Genomic DNA, 23,040 nt, shown 5'->3' on the forward strand with positions numbered 1-23,040 from the left:
GAACTAAGTTCATATATCCTGGTCAGCTGCGTGATCTTGAGTAAGTTCTTTAACCTTTCTGGGCTTCAATTTCCCTACCTGTAAAATAGGAATAATGCCTCGATTATCACATGATGTAATGCATGTGTGTTAAGTACACAGTCCTTGGTATGTAAGTGCACAGTACGTGGTATGTAAGTACACAGTACTTGGTATGTAAGTACACGGTACTTGGTATACAGCTCAATAAATGGTAGTCCTCCTTCCCAGACTGTAAATGCAAGTGTCATGGGTTGAATTGCGTCCCCAAAAACACCTGTCAACATGGCTAGGTCATGATTCCCTTATATGATTGTACAATTGTCTACCTTTTTATCTTCTGATGTGATTTCCCCATATGTTGTCAATCCTATCACTATGATGTAATAAGGTGGATTAGCGGCAGTTATAGTGATGAGGTCTACAAGATTGGTAGTGTCTTAAGCCAATCTCTTTAGAGATGTAGAAGAGAGAAGGGAGCAGAGAGACGCAGGGACCTCATACCACCAAGACAGCAGCAGCCGGAGCAGAGCGAGTCCTTTGGACCTGAGGTTCCTGCGCTGAGATACTCCCAGACCAAGGGAAGGCTGATAACAAGGACCTTCCTCCTGAGCTGACAGAGAAAAAAAGCCTTCCCCTGGAGCTGATGCCCTGAATTTGGACTTGTAACCTACTAGACAGTGAGAGAATAAATTTCCCTTTGTTAAAGCCATCCACTTGCGGTATTTCTGTTATAGCAGCACTAGATGACTAAGATAGTTCAAGCAACTAGCTTTATCTGCCACACACATTCACAAATCAACTTGCTATCATCTCAGATATCCTATAGCTCAATTAAAAAAAATGAGTATTTTCTTCAACCTCACAATGTAAAAGTGAGTGACAACATTCTTCACGTTGCCTAAATTTTCATCTAATATTTTAGTGTCTTGACTGAATTTTGGATGGGCTTAAGTGGAGGAATATCATCATCATGTTGAGTTACTGCTGATTTACTTCATCAGCAGTCTATCTTAATAAACTCCCAAAGTACAAAAGCAGGGATTTTTTTGTCTGTTTGTTTTGTCGTTTTTGGTTTTATGGGAGAAAATTACTCAGACACAATTCTTAGCATTCGCAGGACTGAAGAACTCTTGTAGCATCTACAGATTTTCTTTGTTATTTTTCTTTCTGGAGTTTTTATCCTCAGATTTGATCAACCTTTTAATCTTTGCTTTGTTGAAAATAACTTCCTGGGTCTTAATCATCTATGCCAAGGTATAACTGACTAGGAGTTTTAGAAATTATTGCAGGTTTAAAGGATTTCAATCAGCTCTGTTTTCTTTGATCCATAACTTATTTTAATATTTCAACGACTCAAGTTTAGATTTTTTTCTAAAGGCTACAGCACCATTGTATGTGATATACATCCCACACCCTGCCTCAGCTCCAACTCCAGCCCCCAATGCCAGACAGCCAATTAGCAGTTTAGAAAAGATTGGTTGATGCCAAATGATATTTCCATATTCTTTCTCTACCTTTCCTCCTGCTCAGAAACTCCTGCTCTCCCTTAAATTTTCTCTGAATTGTTACTGATGTTTGGAAAGTCTGTTTGCTGTGGCCTTGTTATATGCAGTTCTGCAATTTGAACACAAACAATGTGGTAACACTCACATTGCTTATTATCATGACGCTCATACTCTGCTCTGGGCAACACCAAATAAAGAATATTACCACTCAGATCTCATTCACATCAGCCAAATATTTTCACAATACTGATATCAAGATGTATTATGTTGAGGACAGAAATAGCAGCTTGAATGCTACAGAAGACTAGAGATTAACTTCCTTCTATATACGGACACCTACCTCCTGGACTAAGGGCATTAGAGATCCCCAGGAGAAATGCTGCAAGGCTAAATCTTGTAAATTGGTAAACACCCAATGTCTAGTGGATTTTCTTATGTCATTTAACCACAAATTTGTCAAGGTAACAATGCATGCCTTGCTGTTCAATGTTTAACGACTGACTTGTGGGTTGGGTCAGGAAGACCTGATTTCTAGCATGTGTTGATTTCCGTGGTATAAATACTCCCAACATGGCCAATTTCAAGCTGCCAATGTGACATTGAAGGTAAATTGGGAAAAAAAATACTAATGATCTGGTCTCATCAGACAGTAAGAGTTGACTCCAGCACACCACTGCATGTATTTAAACAACCTCATTTCTCACGAAACAAAAGCATCATACACTGTGTGATCAGCAAAGACAGCACAGCCTCTACAGTCATCACAAAGTATTAAAATTTAACTAAACCAAAAAAAGTCAACAACCAGTTGCCATCAAGTCAGTTCCAACTCATGGTGACCCCACACGTTCCCAAGTAGTTTTCTTGGCTGTAATCTTTATGGAAGCAGATCACCAGGCCTTTTTTCCACAGCACTGCTGGATGGGTTAACACTGCCCACCATTAGGTTAGTAGTCAATTACAAACTGTTTGCACCACCCAGGAACCTTTTAAAATTTAACTAAATCTCTCATATTTATCTGCAAAAACAGCCTGTTATATCACCCAATTCACAGCTCAAAGTCTTCCAAAGAAATGAAACAAAAAGGGCTTTTTTTTTTTTTTTAAAGTGCCGTGTGTGGAAAAGCCACTTGGTAGGCTACTTTTTTTTTTTTTTTTTTATTGTGGTCGCAAGCCAAGATACTGCTTTTTCAAAATGGGAAAAGGGTAGTGGGAAAATGAAGTTACTTTGATTGGGTCCTTCTTCACTGGAGACAATGTAAGACAAGGGTATATTATGAAGGCCTTTATGAAGAGTGACTTCTCACGTCATACAAAACAAAGATGCTTGCTTTGAACTTTCAGTCCGCTTAGCATGTTTTGTTACAGGAATGAAGAGGGCGCACATTTTGAAGCTTATGCATGTGCTTTGCATGTTCAGCACACTGAAAACCCTTGGGTTACCGAGGGACGATGCAGCATAACGGCAAGAGATTGGGCTTGCAGAAGAGCGGGGTCTCCCAGTTACACGTGTTTTAGTAAGTGCTCCCTGATCTATACGCACAGTAAGCGCTGTTTTGACCATTGGCATTGGGACAGCAAGCAATTATTTTTTGCATGAGCAGTCCCTCTCTACCAGCTCAATCCCATCAATTTTTGGAAAGCTCCCTTGTCAGATACAGGATGGAAGTAAGGAGGGGTTTTTTAGAAATTATCATGATTCTGCAGGGAACAGAAATGGAGGTGTGACTTGTTGAAGGTCACAGTGACATGGACAGGCACTGGAAAAAAAAAAGATTTCTCCTTGAGCCTGGTACTCTTTTCATCTCATTCAGCAGTCCCTTTGTTGTCCCCCGTGCCGCCACAGCAGGATAATCCATATTGTTGAACACTACCTACTACCCCCGCCCCCACATAGAAAGCTCTCTCTCATCTTTGGGGTTGTTCAATTTGTGGCTGATTTTGACCAGGCAGCTGGTTCTGAGGAATTTAGAGTGGTCATCATGCTTTATCATAATTACAGCATGTCTTCCATCCTATTTTCTGGAATGTACTGAAAGCAAGTGCGCATCTGCTTTGGGTACATTTGCTTCACTTAATAACAACAAACACAACTCTCATTTTGAGAGCTTTCTAGCATTATTTATTTTACAGCTGCCCTCTAGTGTTACAGGTTCCCTCTACTCCTTACCACAACACTGCACACAGGTATTATTATCCCCATCTTACAGATAGGAAACTGAGGCTTAGATTCAGCTGCTGAGTGAAGAATCCCCAAACCTGAGCCCAGTTTTATCTGGCTGCAAAGCATGTCATCCTTAATGTAAGCCGTGTGAAACCTTAATTATGCCACCCAGCTTATCACAAAAAAATAGCTTCAGAAAGGGCAAATGGGTGCAAAAGAAAATTTGTTTCCTACAATTTTCTTGGCGAATGCCTTATTTTTTATAAAAGCATGAGCAATATCAACTTTTCGAGGGCAAACATCTGTTAACCGGGTATCTTCAAAAGAATCTATGAAGAGAAAATCACATTCTCTTTAAACCAATGAATGCAAGTGTGTTTGAGAGGTCAAGGTAAATGTCTTCTCTGGGATAATGCCTGTTTTCTGGGTCATGTTTGCTACCTTGACTTGTTTATTTTGGACCGTCCTAGAATGCCATATAATACAGCTACAGAGTTCATTTTAATTTCTCGAGGCCTCTCACTGGGGAAATCTCTGATGCATTCAAGGACTGTAGCACTAGAAAGGTTCTTAGTTGATTTTATCATTTGATGCAAGTATAATGATAGTAAATACATTGATGTAATAGCATTCAACATCCCCCTGACCCCTTCACCTTGGACAAAATGTACAAGTCTTTCTGGCTGTTTGTTGCATACTCATTTCAGGAAATTATAGAGGAGAGGGAGGAATAAAGACCAATTTTTGAAAGTTCCCTTAAAAGCTACACAGGCAACTGTGATATTGTTTGCCTGGGGGGAGTGGCAGGGGATGGGGAGGAGAATGTTCACTGTATACCTTCTTGTCCCCTTTGGATTTGTAGTCATTTAATGGATGTCCTATTTACAAACCACTACTTAATAAAGAAAAGTTAAACTTAAAAAATATATATATCTTCCTGGCCAAAAGACAGGACTATTTAAACTGAAAAATTTAAATCCATGATAGGCACCGTTCTGTCTCCTGGTTTGTGACCGAATTCTTCTGCGTATCAAACAAAGAGTTGACTAGGAGAGTGGATAAGGGAGCAGCAACATGATCCATATGCAGTCTTATAGCTCATCACAATTTGAATAAATTATTGAATTAAAGATTGCAGCTGAAAAACCTTCAAAGTGCACTGCACAATGCCCTTCACATGATAAACCACAAAAAACAAACCCAGTGCCATTGAGTCGATTCCGATTCATAGCGACCTTATAGGTCAGAGTAGAACTGCCCCATAGTTCCCAAGGAGCACCTGGTGGATTCGAACGGCCGACCCTTTGGTTAGCAGCGGTAGCACTTAACCACTACGCCACCAGGGTTTCCTTCACATCATAGATGTCAGCAAATGTTGGTGTAAATAAATAAACTCCTAAGACTGTTGTTATGGATTGAATTGTGTCCCCCAAAAGATATGTTGAAGTCCCATCTTTGTACTTATGAATGTAAACCTGTTTGGAAATACGGTCTTTGAAGATGTTAACAGTTAGGTTAACATGAGGTCATAATGGAGTAGGATGGGTCCTGATCCCATCTGAGTGGTGTTCTTATGAAAGAGGAGAAGATACATAGATACTAGGAGATAGAGGAAGGATGCCATGTGATACTGCAGCTGCAAGCCAAGGAATTCCTGGAGCTACCAGAATCTGTGAGAGAGCATGGAACAGATTCTTCCTCATAGCTCTCAGAAAGGATCAACATGGCTAACACCCTGAACTTGGACTTCTGACCTCCAGAACTGTGAAACAATAGATTTCTGTTTTTATAAGCCACCCAGTATGTGGTACTTTGTTATGTCAGCCCTAGGAAACCAATACATCTACCTACACCCACTTTATTCTTCTAGCCTCATCCTACTTCCCAATACTTCTTAATTTTCCTAATAAGGTAGCAAAAGAGAGGCTTCTAGAATGCTCACTCCAAAACACGCAATGATGATAAAGCCTTGGTTAGAGCCACATTCTTAATCCCTCCTTCAATGGTTCTTCGAAGGAGAATAGAAAATAAACTAATTCTTTGAGAGAGCTGAACCAGAGCTAGACTCCATAATGGGCACTTTAACATCCATTATTTCATTTAGTCTTTGTAAGGACACTAAGAGATAAGTATGATCTTCGTTTTACAGGTGATGAAACCAGGGCTCAGAACAGGTCAGGTCAACAGTCCCAGATCACATAGCTAGTAAGTAGATGAGCTGGGAATTGAGTTGGGTTCTACCTGGCTCCCAAGATAGTCATACCCATGATGAGGCAAATAATAATATATATCGAGTACCTTTTGTGTGATGTATCATTTCTAAGCTTCCCAACAATCCTTCATTTTCATTTCACAAATGATACAAAGTGAGGCTGAGAGAGCAAGTAACTTGCCCAAAGTCACACAGCTAATATATGAGACAGTGGATATATGAATCCAGGCTTATCTCCAAAACCTATTTTTTCCCACTTAACACTCGGCCTCCAAGTATCCCATAAAGCACTTGGTATTAATAGAATTCCCATCAAAACTCTAATCCACGTTCTACACACACACACACACGCACAATGATAAAAGAATAGTAGCCATTCAAGAAAGGGAAGTTTATGATCTGATATCATGAAATGAAAACCAATATCACCATTGTTCTAGCTGTTGGATTATTAAATATAGAAAAATTAGTCACATCTTCATTGTAACATTTTTCTTTCCATTTAAAAATTATCATGATTTTCCTAAGAACGAAAGGCATGACATAAATATTAATTCTGTTTTTTTTTTAAATTACTTTAGGTACATGGGGTCTTGTGGTTTGAGAGAAATTACATAAAAATATTGATATAACAGGTTGCATAGTTAATCCAAGGGGGCCTGGTGGTGCAGTGGTTAAAGTTCTTGGCTACTAACCGAAAGGTCAGTCGTTTGAACCCACCAGCTGCTCCGCAGGAGAAAGACGTGGCTTCCATAAAGATTTACATCCTTGGAAACCTTACGGGGCAGTTCTACTCTGCCCTATATGGCCACCATGAGTCAGAATCGACTCGACAGCAATGGGTTTGGTTTTTTGGTATAGTGAATTCAATTTTAAGGTAATATTGTGGATAGGAAAAATATAAGGGAAATTGAAAATATTAGATTTGCTCAATATCTCCCATTGAGAGTTAAGTGGCTGAAGGAAAAATAAAAAGAATTAGTTCAGAAATAGCAAAAGCAGTTGCCAGCAAAATGCACTTTCTTAATTGAGATCAATGGCTCTTGATTAGATCAAATGTAAGGAAGGGAAAAAGGCCTGTGCATAAGTCATTTCCTAAACATTAATATTCCACAAGGATTATCTATTTTATTTTCAAATATAAAAAAAAAAAATTATGCCAGTGTAGACAAAAATCGCATTTCTTGATATCTTTAGCTTAATAGATCAGAGGAGTTACTTGGAATGACGAAAACCAAACCAAACCATAGCAAACCAAAAAAGCCCTGATCTTTAAAGTATACCAAGACTGAATGAAAATACAGTAATATCTCATCAAACCAGAAGTCTCACTTATGTGGAATACAGTCAAGAAAAATGACGGAGTGGCCCAAAGAGAGGTTGTAATGCCCAATAAAGCTGATGCACTTTGCTAATAGAATTTCTCTTATATTCGTTGCTGTTAGCTGCTGCCACTGAGTTGGCCTTTGACTCATGGCAACCCTATGCACAATGGAAGGAAACATGTGATCGGTTTTGGATAGAACCATTGTGATCTATATGGTTTTCACTGGCTGGTTTTTGGCAGTAGATCACCAGCCTTTCTTCCTAGTCCATGTTAGCCTGAAAGATCCACTGAAACCTGTCCAGCATCATAGCAGCCAATAAGCCACCACTGATAGACAGGAGGTGGCTGTGCACGATGTACATTGGCTGGGAATTGAACCTGGGTCTCCCACATGAAAGGGGAAAATTCTGCCACTGAATTATCACTGAACCACCATTGTCCCACCTGTATTTATGCAGTACCTCTTTAATCTTCTTTCAGCTACAATACTAACAAGTGTGGTTTACCAAAAGCTTGGTGGTTCCAATCCACTGAGAGGTACCTTGGAAGACAGCTGTGGTGGTCTACTTCCAAAAGATCACAGCCATTGAAAACCCTATGGAGCACAGTTCTACTCTGAAACACACGAGGCTGCCATGAGTCAGAATCAACTCACTGGCAACTGGTTTGGCTTGGTCTTTTGTTTCTAAACCCACCCCAGATTGTTGTTAGGTGCCATCAATTCGGTTCTGGCTCTTAGTGACACTATGTATAACAGAATGAAATGTTGCTCACTCCTATGACATCCTCACAATAGTAGGTGTATTTAAGCCCATTGTTGTAGCCACTGTGTCAATCCATCTCATTGAGGGTCTTCCTCTTTTTTCACTGATCCTGGTGGTGCAACGGTTAAGCACTTGGCTGCTAACCGAAAGATCGGACGTTCAAACCCATCAGCCGCTCTGTGGAAGAAAAGACCTGACAATCTGTTCCCTTAAAGATTAAAGTTTAGGAAATTCTATGGGGAAGTTCTACTCTCTACTATAGGGTCACTATGAGTTGAAATTGACTCGATGGCACACAGCAACAACAACTTAGATTAGAAGTAGCAAATTAGTGTCTGAACATTGGTATGTTGACTAAGTAAGCAGTGACAATTGTCAGAGAATAGAATGTAGAAAAACTATAAAAGCATACCTTGAAGGTATCTAGGGCAAATAACCCTATATCTGTAGCAATAGCTTCCAGGAGCCCAAATTATATTGCAATGAAATATAATAACTGGCATTCATTGTCAATACCCTAAGGCATTGGAAAATGGTTAACTTCCATTCAGATTTCTCATTTTACAAAAGCAGGAAAGAGTACAATCCATTTCAGAAAGATTTATATACCAAATGATTAAAACAGAGTATTTGTGCTTAAAGCAATAAACCTTCAGCTACCCAGAAAACTGCATGGTTTAGAATGACTGAGGCTCCACGATTGTGAAATACTGCCCTCACTGATGAAACCACACTTACGTTAAGATAGTTTCTTCTAATATCAGAAGAGTGTGCTTCCTATCAGTACTCAAGAAGCAATAAACCCCCAAGAAGTTGGATTAGGTGATGAGTGTGGCACTTTGGGTAGTACAAATGGTTAACATGCTCGGCTGCTAACAGAAAAGCTGGCAGCTCAAGTCCACCTAGGGGTGCCTCAGAAGAAAGGCCTGGCAATCTACTTCCCAAAACTCTGCCATTGAAAACCCTATGGAGCACAGTTCTACTCTGGCACACGCAGGGTCGCCATGAGATGGAATCAATTCGAGGCAAACTTTTTTTTTTTTTTTTTTTTTACTGATGGCATTTTAATTATTTACCAAAAGATGACACTTTGCATTAGTCATTGTAGAGCTACAGCGCTGCCTTTTACCCAGTGGAATGGTTTGGTAGAGATTGGTAAATGGCTTGGATTTGGAAATAACAATGGGGGACGACTGAAGACTGTCATTCAGGAGACTCCGATAGCTGCGGATTCACCCAGAGGTACGCAGCTTCCTCTGCCTTTCAGCCTCTCCGGAGGGCAGCAGCCCCTCATCAGCTCACTCTCCTGCTTGGGGGATGAATCCACCTATGGCTGCTGGCCCCTGGGTCTTCACTGGCTGGCTCTGGGCCTACCCACCTCCTTGTTGCTTTCCCAAGGGAGAAAAAACCTTACTCATGGCAACACCATGTGTTTCAGAGTAGAACTGCACACATGGCTTTCAATAGCTGCGACCTTTTGTCAGTACATTGCCAGGGCTTTCTTCTGAGGTGCTGCTGGGTGGATCCGAGATGCTAACATTTTGGATCTGCATTAAACCATTTGCACCACCTAGGCAGCCGCTCTTGCATCCCCACACTAGTGTTATACCCTCCTTGGCTACTCTCCACTGATTTGATTGGGGATTTTCTATGACTTATGAACTTGAACTACTGTTGTTAGTATCTGTTTCAAAAGGGGTATGTTTTGTTCTGTATATTCAAATTATGCTTTAAAAGCTCAGAAAGAGGAAAAGGGTAAAGTCCCAGAAAGAAGCAGTATGGCTGAGATTCAGCGTCCAGTTAGAAGTTGCTGAGGATCTTTAATGGAAGGGGGTGAATTGGTTTACATAAAAGCAACAATAAAAATGCACATGTTGCTGTGGGGTAGCTGTAACACTGAATCAAAGTGGTGTCTTCTGAGAAAAGAATATTGGGAATTGATAGGGTGGGGAAGGGCCAAGTGAGGGAGAGAAAAGGGGAAGAAACTATGGCTGCCATGATATTAGGCCTCAGTTTGCATTTATGCCATGGGCAGGAGGGGAGGCTAGAGGTGACTTTTTCCCAATTTCAGAAAAAAGAGTGGGATGACATATTGCATTGTGCTAACAGTCAGCTGAGGAGCCCTGGTGGGGTGACGGTTAAGCTCTCACCTGGTAACAGAGAGGTTGGCTATTTGAATCTACCCAGTGGCTCCAGTGGAGAAAGACCTGGCAATCTGCTCCTGCAAAGATTACAGCCTAGAAAACCCACTGGGGAGTTCTAGTCTGTCATACGGGGTCGTTATGAGTCAGGGTCAACTCGATGGCACCAAACAACAACAAACAGCTGCCTGGGAATCAGGAATAGTTACTGGGTTTTATTCATCTGGTAATTCTACTGCTTCTTTGCTACAGTAGCCAGCTTGGTGGGAATTTGTCATCCTTCTGCCTGAAGGAGAACCAGGGATGCCAGCAGGTACCTTTGACCAGCCAACTGTATTGGAAGCTGTAAACCAGGCCAGTTGTTTTTGTTGTTGTTTTTACCCTTGGAAATATCAGTGAGTTCTAAATAGAATCTAATTATTAGACTGAGAGGATAGCAACCTTAGAGCTACTTAAGTATTAATTGATAGCTCTTGAAAGAGAGGCAATTTAAGCTGAATTAAGTACAGTTGATAATACAGCCTAGATTCTAAACGCAAGTCCTGCTCCGACTATGAGAAGAGAAAACTGCCTTTTTGGGCTAGAAAAGCACAGCAATCATCTTGGGAAATGTTTGGGTGGAGATTATTTAACTAAGAAGAAAAGGTTTACTTAGAAGTTGGGGGTGGGGTGGTAGGGTGGGATTTACATTGTTTAAGAGACCAGATTGCTTTTACCATCCTTGTTCACTCTTGAAGTAGCACTTTGTATAAACTCAGCTACCTAAGGAATATATTACATAAAACTCTGACATATTCACCAAAGGACCTATACAAGGCAACACTTTGTTTTCCTAACTTGAGTTATGCATGCACCTGGAAGGTACACGGTGGTATTTCTTCTCCTGTTTTTTAAAGGTATAATTTAGAGTACTAGTTCTCAGGATGTGTTCTACACAGCCCCAGGGGTTCCACTGAGCCCCATTAAAGCAGTGGGCAGGGAAGGTGATTTATGGCACTGATGGCGACAAGGAAGATAATTTAGTCATTTGCATCTGACCTGGGTTTATGTTAACTATCATTTAAATATGATGTTTACTGTGGAATAACTTGGTACTCACAAATCACCCCTTGGCAGATAGTAAAAATAACACATGTAGTGCACATTGCTGGGAAAGCAGAAAACTGGCAATAAAGGATTTTGGAATAAGAAGCCTTATATTATAGAAGACTAAGCTTTCATTGGAAACCCTGGTGGCGTAGTGGCTAAGTGCTATGGCTATTAACCAAAAGGTTGGCAGTTTGAATTTACCAGCGCTCCTTGGAAACTCTATAGGGCAGTTCTACTCTGTTCTATAGTGTCGCTATGAGTCGGAATCAACTCGAGGGCAGTGGGTTTTGTTTTGTAAGCTTTTGTTACTGAGACAAATTCACAAAACAGATTTTAGAAACCTAAGTTAGCAATTCTATGGTCAGCACAAACTATTTTGTAGTTAAATACAAACATTTGTGCTTTGCAACCATCAACCTGCCACTTTATTTACAAATTGTTAAGTTATTCCTTCAAGTTAAAAAAGAAGATCCATGAAATACGATGGAGACTGGCCTTTTCTCTATCTTTATAATTTACGACTTGTAAACAAAGCCCTTATTTAAAATCATTCTTAAAGTCTGGCATCAGAGAAGACTTTTAGAAACTCTTGGCCCACATGCTTATCTAAGAATTTTCAAAATATTTCCTCATTTGAATTTTAATGGATGTTAGCCTCAAGCCCATAAGTAAGCATTGATGTTGTTTAGCTCATTTTCTACTATAAGCCCCGCTGCTGCAGAGTGAAAAAAACTTAGTCTATTTGTGGTCCCCCATTTCTTTCATCTGAGTTCTGGAGAGTTTATGTTGTGCCAAGATCTTGAAAGTATGATGAATATCTGCTCCTCATTGTTGCCTTCCAAAACTTGGCCTCTACTGACACATCCTCATCCCTGTCTGTCCATACTCCTCTATCCCTACCTTCAAGGCCCTTCAGTACTGCTGGTTTTCTAGGCCATAGGCCCACCAGTTTCAGCTCTAAGCTCTCTTAGCAATTTATCTGTTGATTTCTCCCTAAGTGGATGAGTAAATAGGTGTGTCAAGTGATATCTTCCTAAATCTTTGGTCTAGGCCAATATCTTATTTTGAAACTCAGAAAAGAAAAACTGGATTCCTTGTTCTTCATGTTCTACTGTAACTACCCTTCTCTGGTCTGGTGGTGTCGTTAGCTGCAATTGAGTCATGGCAACCCCATGCATAATGGGATTGGACCATTGTAATCATAAGGTTTCCATTGGCTGATTTTTTGGAACTAGATTGCCTGGCCTTTCTTCTTATTCTGTCTTAGTCTGGAAGCTCTGATGCAGCCTGTTCAGCATCATAGCAACACACAAGCCTCTGCTGACACATGTGTGGTGGCTGTGCACGAAGTATATTGTCTGGGAATCGAACCTGGGTCTCCTGCATGGAAGGCAAGGATTCTACCACTGAACCACCACTACCCTCTCTTCTCTGGTCTAGTTGCCCAAATTTAGAGATGAGTGGGGGCATCAGAGGGTAACAGGAATTACTGGAGGATACAAAGTTTACATAGCAGTAAACATCTGAAAATCATTTTCATGCTTCATTTGTTGTTAGGGGGGCACCTTACAAAAGGGGAAATTGGTCTACATGAGAAGGTATTTGAGAAGTTGACGGGAGTAATTGAGGTAGCTAAATATATGCACTAAGATAAATTTTGTAGAGATGGAAAATACCCACCAACGAGATCATTTTGTGAAACATCGAGGTTCTTACCTTTTTATGATTCAACTGTCAAGTGAGCTTGGTTTTGATGTATTTCTGAGTGCTTCAAGGCACATTTCCCATCATGATTTGAGCACAAGAAGCAAGAATGCATTTTCATGAGAATACAGAAATAAGAAAAGCTGACATCCATTGTCCACATTCAGGAATTTATGCCAAAATTCATTAACATGCAAATTATGAATTAACTGTCGCAGAAGAGTGCCTCAATAAACAAAGCAAAAAAAAAGGGACCATACAAATCCTTAAAGGTCCATGTAGCCCAGCCTTCTTTTCTGAGACTCTGGTAGGTTTAGAGAGTAGTTTGGCAATGTTTTCAAACATTTTCTAGGGTATTTGCAGTCCTTGGAATCAGCTCATTTAAAATAGTTATATCCTGGGCAAACTGCATGTTAAACACAACTGTCCTTGGTGGGAAAAAAATCCACAAAACTTCCAAAAGCAATTTGAGTAAACAGAGGGGAGAAGTATTTTATGTCATAATCCATTAAATACTGGTTTTTTCCCCCAATATTTTTTGGAACTTTTTTAAAGCATTGTTTCTCAAAATGTTTCAGACCTTCAACACTTTAATAAAACTTTAACACTTTTATAAACACTTCAATAAAGTCAACACTTTAATAAAGACCCAAACCACAGTATTTTCAGTTGCCTCATGTGCGTGCGAAAACTGCACAATGAATAAGGAAGACTGGAGAAGAATTGATGCCTTTTAATTATGGTGTTGGCAAAGAATATCGAACATGCCATGGACTGCCAGAAGAAAGAACAAATCTGTCTAGGAAGAAGTACAGCCATGAATGCTCCTTAGAAGCAAGGATGGTTAGACTATGCCTCACATACTTTGGACATGTTGTCAGGAGGGATCAGTCCCTGGAGAAGGAAATCATGCTTGGTAGAGGGTCAGTGAAAAAGACGAAGACCCTCAACAAGATGGATTGACACAGTGGCTGCAAGAATGGGCTCAAGCATAACAACGATTGTGAGGATGGAACAGGACCAGGTAGTGTTTCGTTTTGTTGTACATAGGGTCGCTAGGAATCAGAACCGACTCGATGGCACCTAACAACATGTGTTGAATACTTGCATGTTCTGCGCTGCACTGAAGGCTTTATAAGCAGTATCTCATTTCATAACAATAGTCATAAATGTAGCTAACATTTATGGAGGGATTACTATGTAACAGGCTGGCAGTGGGTAAAGCATTATTACATTAATTACCTCATTTAATCTTCATATCAGCACTAAGTGGTAGATCATGCCACAGTCCCCATTTTGTACATGAGAGATCTTGATGCTCAGAGGTTAACTTGTTGGAAGGTATATAGTTAATTAATGTTTATGGGTGGTAGGGAGCCCTGGTGGTGCAGTGATTAAGAGCTTGGCTGCTAACCCAAATGTTGGCAGTTCAAATCCACCAGCCCCTCCTTGGAAACCCCACGCAGCAGTTCTACTCTGTCCTATAGGGTGGCTATGAGTCGGAATCATCTCGATGGCAATGGGAGTGTGTAATAGAGCCTGACTCCAAAGTGCATTTTCAAATTTCAAATTCTACTTCCTTCTTTTCTTCCTCCCTCCCTCCCCAATTTCCTTATCCCTATAAATAGGTTTTACTTGGGTCACCGTCATCTTAAAAATTAGCTCCCTGGGCTCTGCTACCCTTCCTTGCTTTCCATCCCTCTTAAAGATTTATTCTGACTGCTCCATTCTCCTCCCCTCCCATTAAGTCCCTAATCCTTCACAATGGGAAGTCAACCTTCATCAATTTCTAAAGCTGTTTCCATCAAAGTCACAAAAGACTTCTTAATTATACATCTAACAAAGGTTTCTGTCATGGATTGAGTTATGTCCCCCTAAAAATGTGTGTATTAACTTGGTTAGGTCCATGATTCCCAGTATTCTGTGGTTGTCTTCCATTTTGTGATTGCAATTTTATGTTAAAGAGGATTAGGGTGGGATTGTAACACCACCTGTACCCAGATCTCATCCCTGAACCAATGCAAAGGGAGTTTCCCTGGGGTGTGGCCTGCACCACCTTTTATCTCTTTTAAGAGACAAAAGGAAAGGGAAGCTAGCAGAGAGTTGGGAACCTCATACCACCAAGAAAGAAGCACCGGGAGCAGACCACGTCCTTTTGTCCTGAGGTTCCTGGGCTGAGATGCTCCCAGACCAAGGGAAGACTGATGACAAGGACCTTCCTCCAGAGCCAACAGAAAGAGAAAGCCTTCCCCTGGAGCTAGCCCCTGAATTCAGACTTCTAGCCTTCTGGACTGTGAGAGAATAAACTTCTCTTTGTTAAAACAATCCACTTGTGGTATTTCTGTTACAGCAGCACTAGAGGACTAAGACAGTTTCTAAGTTCTCATCTTCCTGGACTTCTTTGTTTAGGGTGATCAACAAATGTCACGGCAGAGAAGAAAGGGCTAGTAATTTGGGTGTTCAAATGTATTACTAACCAGCTTTTTTGGTTTGTTTTCTTTTGTTTTTGTTTTTCCTACAGAGGCCAAAACTTTGTAATAATGAGCCGTGTTGTATAAACAGAGGTACACATAAGTAGAAACTCCAAGTATTCTGATTCAAGGGTTCTGGGGTGGGACCAGGCATATGTTTTCAACATGCGCTCCACATAATTCTGCCTTGTACCAAAGATTAACTGTTGGCGATTTAGTAGCTGTTTGCCTTTCTTTCTAGGATGTGCTATAAATTATTATGTTGTTTGACCATAACCATGGTCTGTTTCCAGTGGTTGAATAGCATGAGAAACATAATGTGATTGAATTGTTCATGTGAAAAATGTTGAAACAGCGAATGTTTCATTACATATATATTTACTACAATTATTTGGTCTCCATTTTTTTATCTTTTATTTGAAGAACATGCTTTCTCACCTACATGTTTTCAGTTGCTTTTTATATTTTGAGTGTAGCGACTATTTTTCTTCACCCCATGGCTTTAAAGCTGTTGGAATTATGGCCCTGAAAAAGATAAATAAAAAAATATAGATATTTGCCTCATGAAATTTGAAGTTTAAAATAGTAACTAGGGAGACTGTAAATATAACTCTTATATAGAAGTTTATTATATCTCATTGATTTTTTAAACTATAAGTTATGACCTTTTTTAGAATTACTATGTAAACTGAAGCTTAATTGGTGGGTAAAAATGAGATCTTTTACATCTTTTCACTGTATAAACGTACCTCTTCTTCTCTACATGCCAAATTAAAAAAAAAATGGTCTAGAATTAGTTTGGCCTACTTTAATGTAACTAATCTAATTCTACAACCTCAACCAAAGTGGCTATTGAAACGTATCATTCTCCATTTACAGGAGAAAATTAAAAATCTATAAAATAGCCTGAACTAACACTTTTCCTAGTAAAATCGAGGTGTTTTAAAATGAATTAATATTATGGATAAAGATTAATTTAGGTAGTTTCAGAAAACATACCTCCAGGTAATGATTCACATTCTAGGAGAACTTGTAGAGTTAGAGACAGCTCTTGAAGTCAAGATTACCACTTATTTTGCCGTCTTTTGCCTTTGTTTCCTCTCAAAGATTGTCTTAAGAAATAGTTCTAAATATCGAGCCATAGCTTATTATGATTTTTGTCTCTAAGATCAGGAAGCGGTTATCTTTTTAACACATTTGTAAAAAGATGACTTTTTTTTATTAACTTTTATTGAGCTTCAAGTGAACGTTTACAAAACAAGTCAGACTGTCACATATAAGTTTATATACACCTTACTCCGTACTCCCACTTGCTCTCCCCCTAATGAGTCAGCCCTTCCAGTCTCTCCTTTCGTGACAATTTTGCCAGCTTCCAACTCTCTCTATCCTCCCATCCCCCCTCCAGACAGGAGATGCCAACACAGTCTCAAGTGTCCACCTGATACAAATAGCTCACTCTTTATCTGCATCTCTCTCCAACCCATTGTCCAGTCCCTTCCATGTCTGATGAGTTGTCTTCGGGAATGGTTCCTGTCCTGTGCCAACAGAGGGTTTGGGGACCATGACTGCCGGGATTCCTCTAGTCTCAGTCAGACCATTAAGTCTGGTCTTTTTATGAGAATTTGGGGTCTGCATCCCACTGATCTCCTGCTCCCTTAGGGGTTCTCTGTTGTGCTCCCTGTCAGGGGAGTCATCGGTTGTGGCCAGGCACCATCTAGTTCTTCTGGTCTCAGGATGATGTAAGTCTCTGGTTCATGTGGCCCTTTCTGTCTCTTGGGCTCATAGTTATCGTGTGTCCTTGGTGTTCTTCATTCTCCTTTGATCCAGGTGGGTTGAGACCAATTAATGCACCTTAGATGGCCGCTTGTTAGCATTTAAGGCCCCAGACGCCACATTTCAAAGTGGGATGCAGAATGTTTTCATAATAGAGTTATTTTGCCAATTGACTTAGAAGTCCCCTTAAACCATGGTCCCCAAACCCCCGCCCTTGCTCCGCTGACCTTTGAAGCATTCAGTTTATCCCAGAAACTTCTTTGCTTTTGGTCCAGTCCAGTTGAGCTGACCTTCCATGTATTGAGTATTGTCCTTCCCTTCACCTAAAGCAGTACTTATCTACTAACTAATCAGTAAATAACCCTCTCCTACACTCCCTCCCTCCCCCACTCGTAACCACAAAAGTATGTGTTCTTCTCAGTTTATACTATTTCTCAAGATCTTATAATAGTGGTCTTATACAATATTTGTCCTTTTGCCTCTGACTAATTTCGCTCAGCATAATGCCTTCCAGGTTCCTCCATGTTATGAAATGTTTCACAGATTCGTCACTGTTCTTTATCAATGCGTAGTATTCCATTGTGTGAATATACCACAATTTATTTAACCATTCATCCGTTGATGGACACCTTGGTTGCTTCCAGCTTTTTGCTATTGTACAGAGCTGCATTAAACATGGGTGTGCATATATCTGTTTGTGTGAAGGCTCTTATTTCTCTAGGGTATATTCCGAGGAGTGGGATTTCTGGGTTGTATGGTAGTTCTATTTCTAACTGTTTAAGATAACGCCAGATAGATTTCCACAGTGGTTGTACCATTTTACATTCCCACCAGCAGTGTGTAAGAGTTCCAATCTCTCCGCAGCCTCTCCAACATTTATTATTTCGTGTTTTTTGGATTAATGCCAGCCTTGTTGGAGTGAGATGGAATCTCATCGTAGTTTTAATTTGCATTTCTCTAATGGCTAATGATCGAGAGCATTTTCTCATGTATCTGTTAGCTGCCTGAATATCTTCTTTAGTGAAGTGCATGTTCATATCTTTTGCCCACTTCTTGATTGGGTTGTTTGTCTTTTTGTGGTTGAGTTTTGACAGAATCATATAGATTTTAGAGATCAGGTGCTGGTCGGAGATGTCATAGCTGAAAATTCTTTCCCAGTCTGTAGGTGGTGTTTTTACTCTTTTGGTGAGTCTTTAGATGAGCATAGGTGTTTGATTTTTAGGAGCTCCCAGTTATCTGGTTTCTCTTCGTCATTTTTGGTAATTTTTGTATTCTGTTTATGCCTTGTATTAGGGCTCCTAAGGTTGTCCCTATTTTTTCTTCCATGATCTTTACCATTTTAGTCTTTATGTTTAGGTCTTTGATCCACTTGGAGTTAGTTTTTGTGCATGGTGTGAGGTATGGGTCCTGTTTCATTTTTTTGCAAATGGATATCCAGTTATGCCAGCACCATTTGTTAAAAAGACTATCTTTTCCCCAATTAACTGACACTGGGCCTTTGTCAAATATCAGCTGCTCATATGTGGATGGATTTATATCTGGGTTCTCAATTCTGTTCCATTGATCTATGTGCCTGTTGTTGTACCAGTAGCAGGCTGTTTTGACTACTGTGGCTGTATAATAGGTTCTGAAATCGGTAGAGTGAGGCCTCCCACTTTCTTCTTCTTTTTCAGTAATGCTTTGCTTATCCGAGGCTTCTTTCCCTTCCATATGAAGTTGGTGATTTGTTTCTCCATCACATTAAAAAATGACATTGGAATTTGGATCGGAAGTGCATTGTATGTATAGATGGCTTTTGGTAGAATAGACATTTCTACTATGTTAAGTCTTCCTATCCATGAGCAAGGTATGTTTTTCCACTTAAGTAGGTCCCTTTTAATTTTTTGTAGTAGTGCTTTGTAGTTTTCTTTGTATAGGTCTTTTACATCTTTGGTAAGATTTATTCCTAAGTATTTTATCTTCTTGGGGGCTACTGTGAATGGTATTGATTTGGTTATTTCCTCTTCGATGTTCTTTTTGTTGATGTAGAGGAATCCAAGTGATTTTTGTATGTTTATCTTATAACCTGAGACTCTGCCAAACTCTTCTATTAGTTTCAGTAGTTTTCTGGAGGATTCCTTAGGGTTTTCTGTGTATAAGATCATGTCATCTGCAGATAGAGATAATTTTACTTCCTCCTTGCCAATCCGGATGCCCTTTATTTCTTTGTCTAGCATAATTGCTCTGGCTAGGACCTCCAGCACAATGTTGAATAAGAGCGGTGATAAAGGGCATCCTTGTCTGGGTCCCGTTCTCAAGGGAAATGCTTTCAGGCTCTCTCCATTTAGCGTGATGTTGGCTGTTGGCTTTGTATGTTGAGGAATTTTCCTTCAATTCCTATTTTGTTGAGAGTTTTTATCATAAATGGGTGTTGGACTTTGTCAAATGCCTTTTCTGCATCAATTGATAAGATCATGTGGTTTTTGTCTTTTGTTTTATTTATATGGTGGATTACATTAATGGTTTTTCTGATATTAAACCAGCCTTGCACACCTGATATAAATCCTACTTGATCTTTTTGCATCTATGTTCATGACAGATATAGGTCTTTAATTTTCTTTTTTTGTGCTGTCTTTACCTGGTTTTGATATCAGGGAGATGGTGGCTTGATAGAATGAGTTAGGTAGTATTCCGTCATTTTCTATGCTTTGAAATACCTTTAGTAGTAGTGGTGTTAATTCTTCTCTGAAAGTTTGGTAGAACTCTGCAGTATAGCCATCCAGGCCAGGGCTTTTTTTGTTGGGAGTTTTTTGATTACCGTTTCAATCTCTTTTTTTGTTATGGGTCTATTTAGTTGTTCTACTTCTGATTGTGTTAGTTTAGGTAGGTAATGTTTTTCCAGGAATTCATCCATTTCTTCTGGGTTTGCAAATTTGTTAGAGTACAATTTTTCGTAATAATCTGATATGATTCTTTTATTCAGTTGGGTCTGTTGTGATGTGGCCCATCTCGTTTCTTATTCGGGTTATTTGTTTCCTTTCCTGTATTTCTTCAGTCAGTCTGGCCAATGGTTTATTAATTTTGTTAATTTTTTCGAAGAACCAGCTTTTGACTTTGTTAATTCTTTCAATTGTTTTTCTGTTCTCTAATTCATTTAGTTCAGCTCTAATTTTTATAGTTTGTTTTCTTCTGGTGCCTGATGGATTCTTTTGTTGCTCACTTTCTATTTGTTCAGGTGGTAGGGACAGTTCTCTGATTTTGGCTCTTTCTTCTTTTTGTATGTGTGCATTTATTGATATAAATTGGCCTCTGAGCACTGCTTTTGCTGTGTCCCAGAGGTTTTGATAGGAAGTATTTTCATTCCCGTTGCATTCTATGAATTTCTTTATTCCCTCCTTAATGTCTTCTATAACCCAGTCTTTTTTCAGGAAGGTATTGTTCAGTTTCCAAGTATTTGATTTCTTTTCCCTAATTTTTCTGTTATCGATTTACACTTTTATGGCCTTGTGGTCTGAGAAGATGCTTTGTAATATTTCGATGTTTTGGATTCTGCAAAGGTTTGTTTTATGACCTAATATGTGGTCTATTCTAGAGAATGTTCCATGTGCACTAGAAAAAAAAGTATACTTTGCAGCAGTTGGGTGGAGAGTTCTGTACAAGTCAATGAGGTCAAGTTGGTTCATTGTTGTAATTAGGTCTTCCGAGTCTCTATTGATCTTCTTTCTGGATGTCCTGTCCCTCTCCGAAAGTGGTGTGTTGAAGTCTCCTACTATAATTGTGCACGTGTCTATCTCACTTTTCAGTTCTGTTAAAATTTGATTTATGTATCTTGCAGCCCTGTCATTGGGTGCATAAATATTTAATATGGTTATATCTTCCTGGTCAATTGTCCCTTTTATCATTATGTAGTGTCCTTCTTTATCCTTTGTGGTGGATTTAAGTTTAAAGTCTATTTTGTCAGAAATTAATATTGCCGCTCCTCTTCTATTTTGCTTATTGTTTGCTTGATATATTTTTTTCCATCCTTTGAGTTTTAGTTTGTTTGTGTCTCTAAGTCTAAGGTGTGTCTCTTGTAGGCAGCATATAGACGGATCGTGTTTCTTTATCCAGTCTGAGACTCTCTGTCTCTTTAATGGTGCATTTAGTCCATTTACATTCAGCATAATTATAGATAAGTTTTTAGTGTTGTCATTTTGATGCCTTTTTACGTGTGTTGTTGACAATTTCATTTTTCCACTTACTTTTTTGTGCTGAGATGTTTTTCTTTGTAAATTGTGTGATCCTCATTTTCATAGTATTTGACTTTATGTTTGCTGAGTCGTTACGTTTTTCTTGGTTTTTATTTTGAGTTCTGGAGTTATTATACCTCTTTGTGGTTACCTTAATATTTTCCCCTATTTTTCTAAGTAAAAACCTAACTTGCATTGTGCTATATCGTCTTGTATCCCTCTCCATATGGCAGTTCTATGCCTCCTGTATTTAGTCCCTCTTTTTGACTATTGTGATGTTTTACATATTGACTTCAATGATTCCCTGTTTTGAGCATTTTTTTTAATTAATCTTAATTTGTTTTTGTGATTCCCTATTTAAGTTGATACCAGAATGTTCTGTTCTGTGACCTTGTGTTGTGCTGGTATCTGATATTATTGGTTTTCTGACCAAACAATTTCCTTTAGTATTTCTTGTAGCTTTGGTTTGGTTTTTGCAAATTCTCTAAGCTTGTGTTTATCTGTAAATATCTTACTTTCGCCTTCATATTTCAGAGAGAGTTTTGCTGGATATATGATCCTTGGCTGGCAGTTTTTCTCCTTCAGTGCTCTGTATATGTCGTCCCATTGCCTTCTTGCCTGCATGGTTTCTGCTGTGTAGTCTGAACTTATTCTTATCGATTCTCCCTTGAAGGAGACCTTTCTTTTTTCCCTGGCTGCTTTTAAAATTTTCTCTTTATCTTTGGTTTTGGCAAGTTTGATGATAATATGTCTTGGTGTTTTTCTTTTTGGATCAATCTTAAATGGGGTTCGATGAGCATCTTGGATAGATATCCTTTCGTCTTTCATGATGTCAGGGAAGTTTTCTGTCAGCAGATCTTCAACTATTCTCTCTGTGTTTTCTGTCCTCCCTCCCTGTTCTGGGACTCCAATCACACACAAGTTATCCTTCTTGATAGAGTCCCACATGATTCTTAGGGTTTCTTCATTTTTTTTAATTCTTTTATCTGATTTTTTTTCAGCTATGTTGGTGTTAATTCCCTGGTCCTCCAGATTTCCCAGTCTGCATTCTAATTGCTCGAGTCTGCTCCTCTGACTTCCTATTGCGTTGTCTAATTCTTTAATTTTATTGTTAATCTTTTGTATTTCTGAGTGCTGTCTCTCTATGGATTCTTGCAACTTATTAATTTTTCCACTATGTTCTTGAGTAATCTTTTTTGAGTTCTTCAACTGTTTTATCAGTGTGTTCCTTGGCTTTTTCTGCAGTTTGCCTTATTTCATTTCTGAGGTCATCCCTGATGTCTTGAAGCATTCTGTAAATTAGTTTTTTATATTGTGTATCTGATAATTCCAGGATTGTATCTTCATTTGGGAAAGATTTTGATTCTTTTGTTTGGGGGGTTGTAGAAGCTGTCATGGTCTGCTTCTTTATGTGGTTTGATATCGACTGCTGTCTCCGAGCCATCACTAAGATATTGTAGTGATTTATTCTATATTTGCTCACTGAGTCTTATCCTGTTTTGTTTTCTTTCAATATACGTGGATGGGCTACTAGATTGTGCTGTCTTGATTGTTGTAGCCCTTGACTTACTTATGACCTATTACCATCTGGTTTGGGCTGTTGCCAGATATATATGCCTGAGTCTATTCACTATTCTTGGGTAGAATCTGATTTTGGGTGA

This window comes from Elephas maximus, chromosome X (genome assembly GCF_024166365.1).
Source record: "Elephas maximus indicus isolate mEleMax1 chromosome X, mEleMax1 primary haplotype, whole genome shotgun sequence".
Taxonomy (NCBI): Eukaryota; Metazoa; Chordata; class Mammalia; order Proboscidea; family Elephantidae; genus Elephas; species Elephas maximus.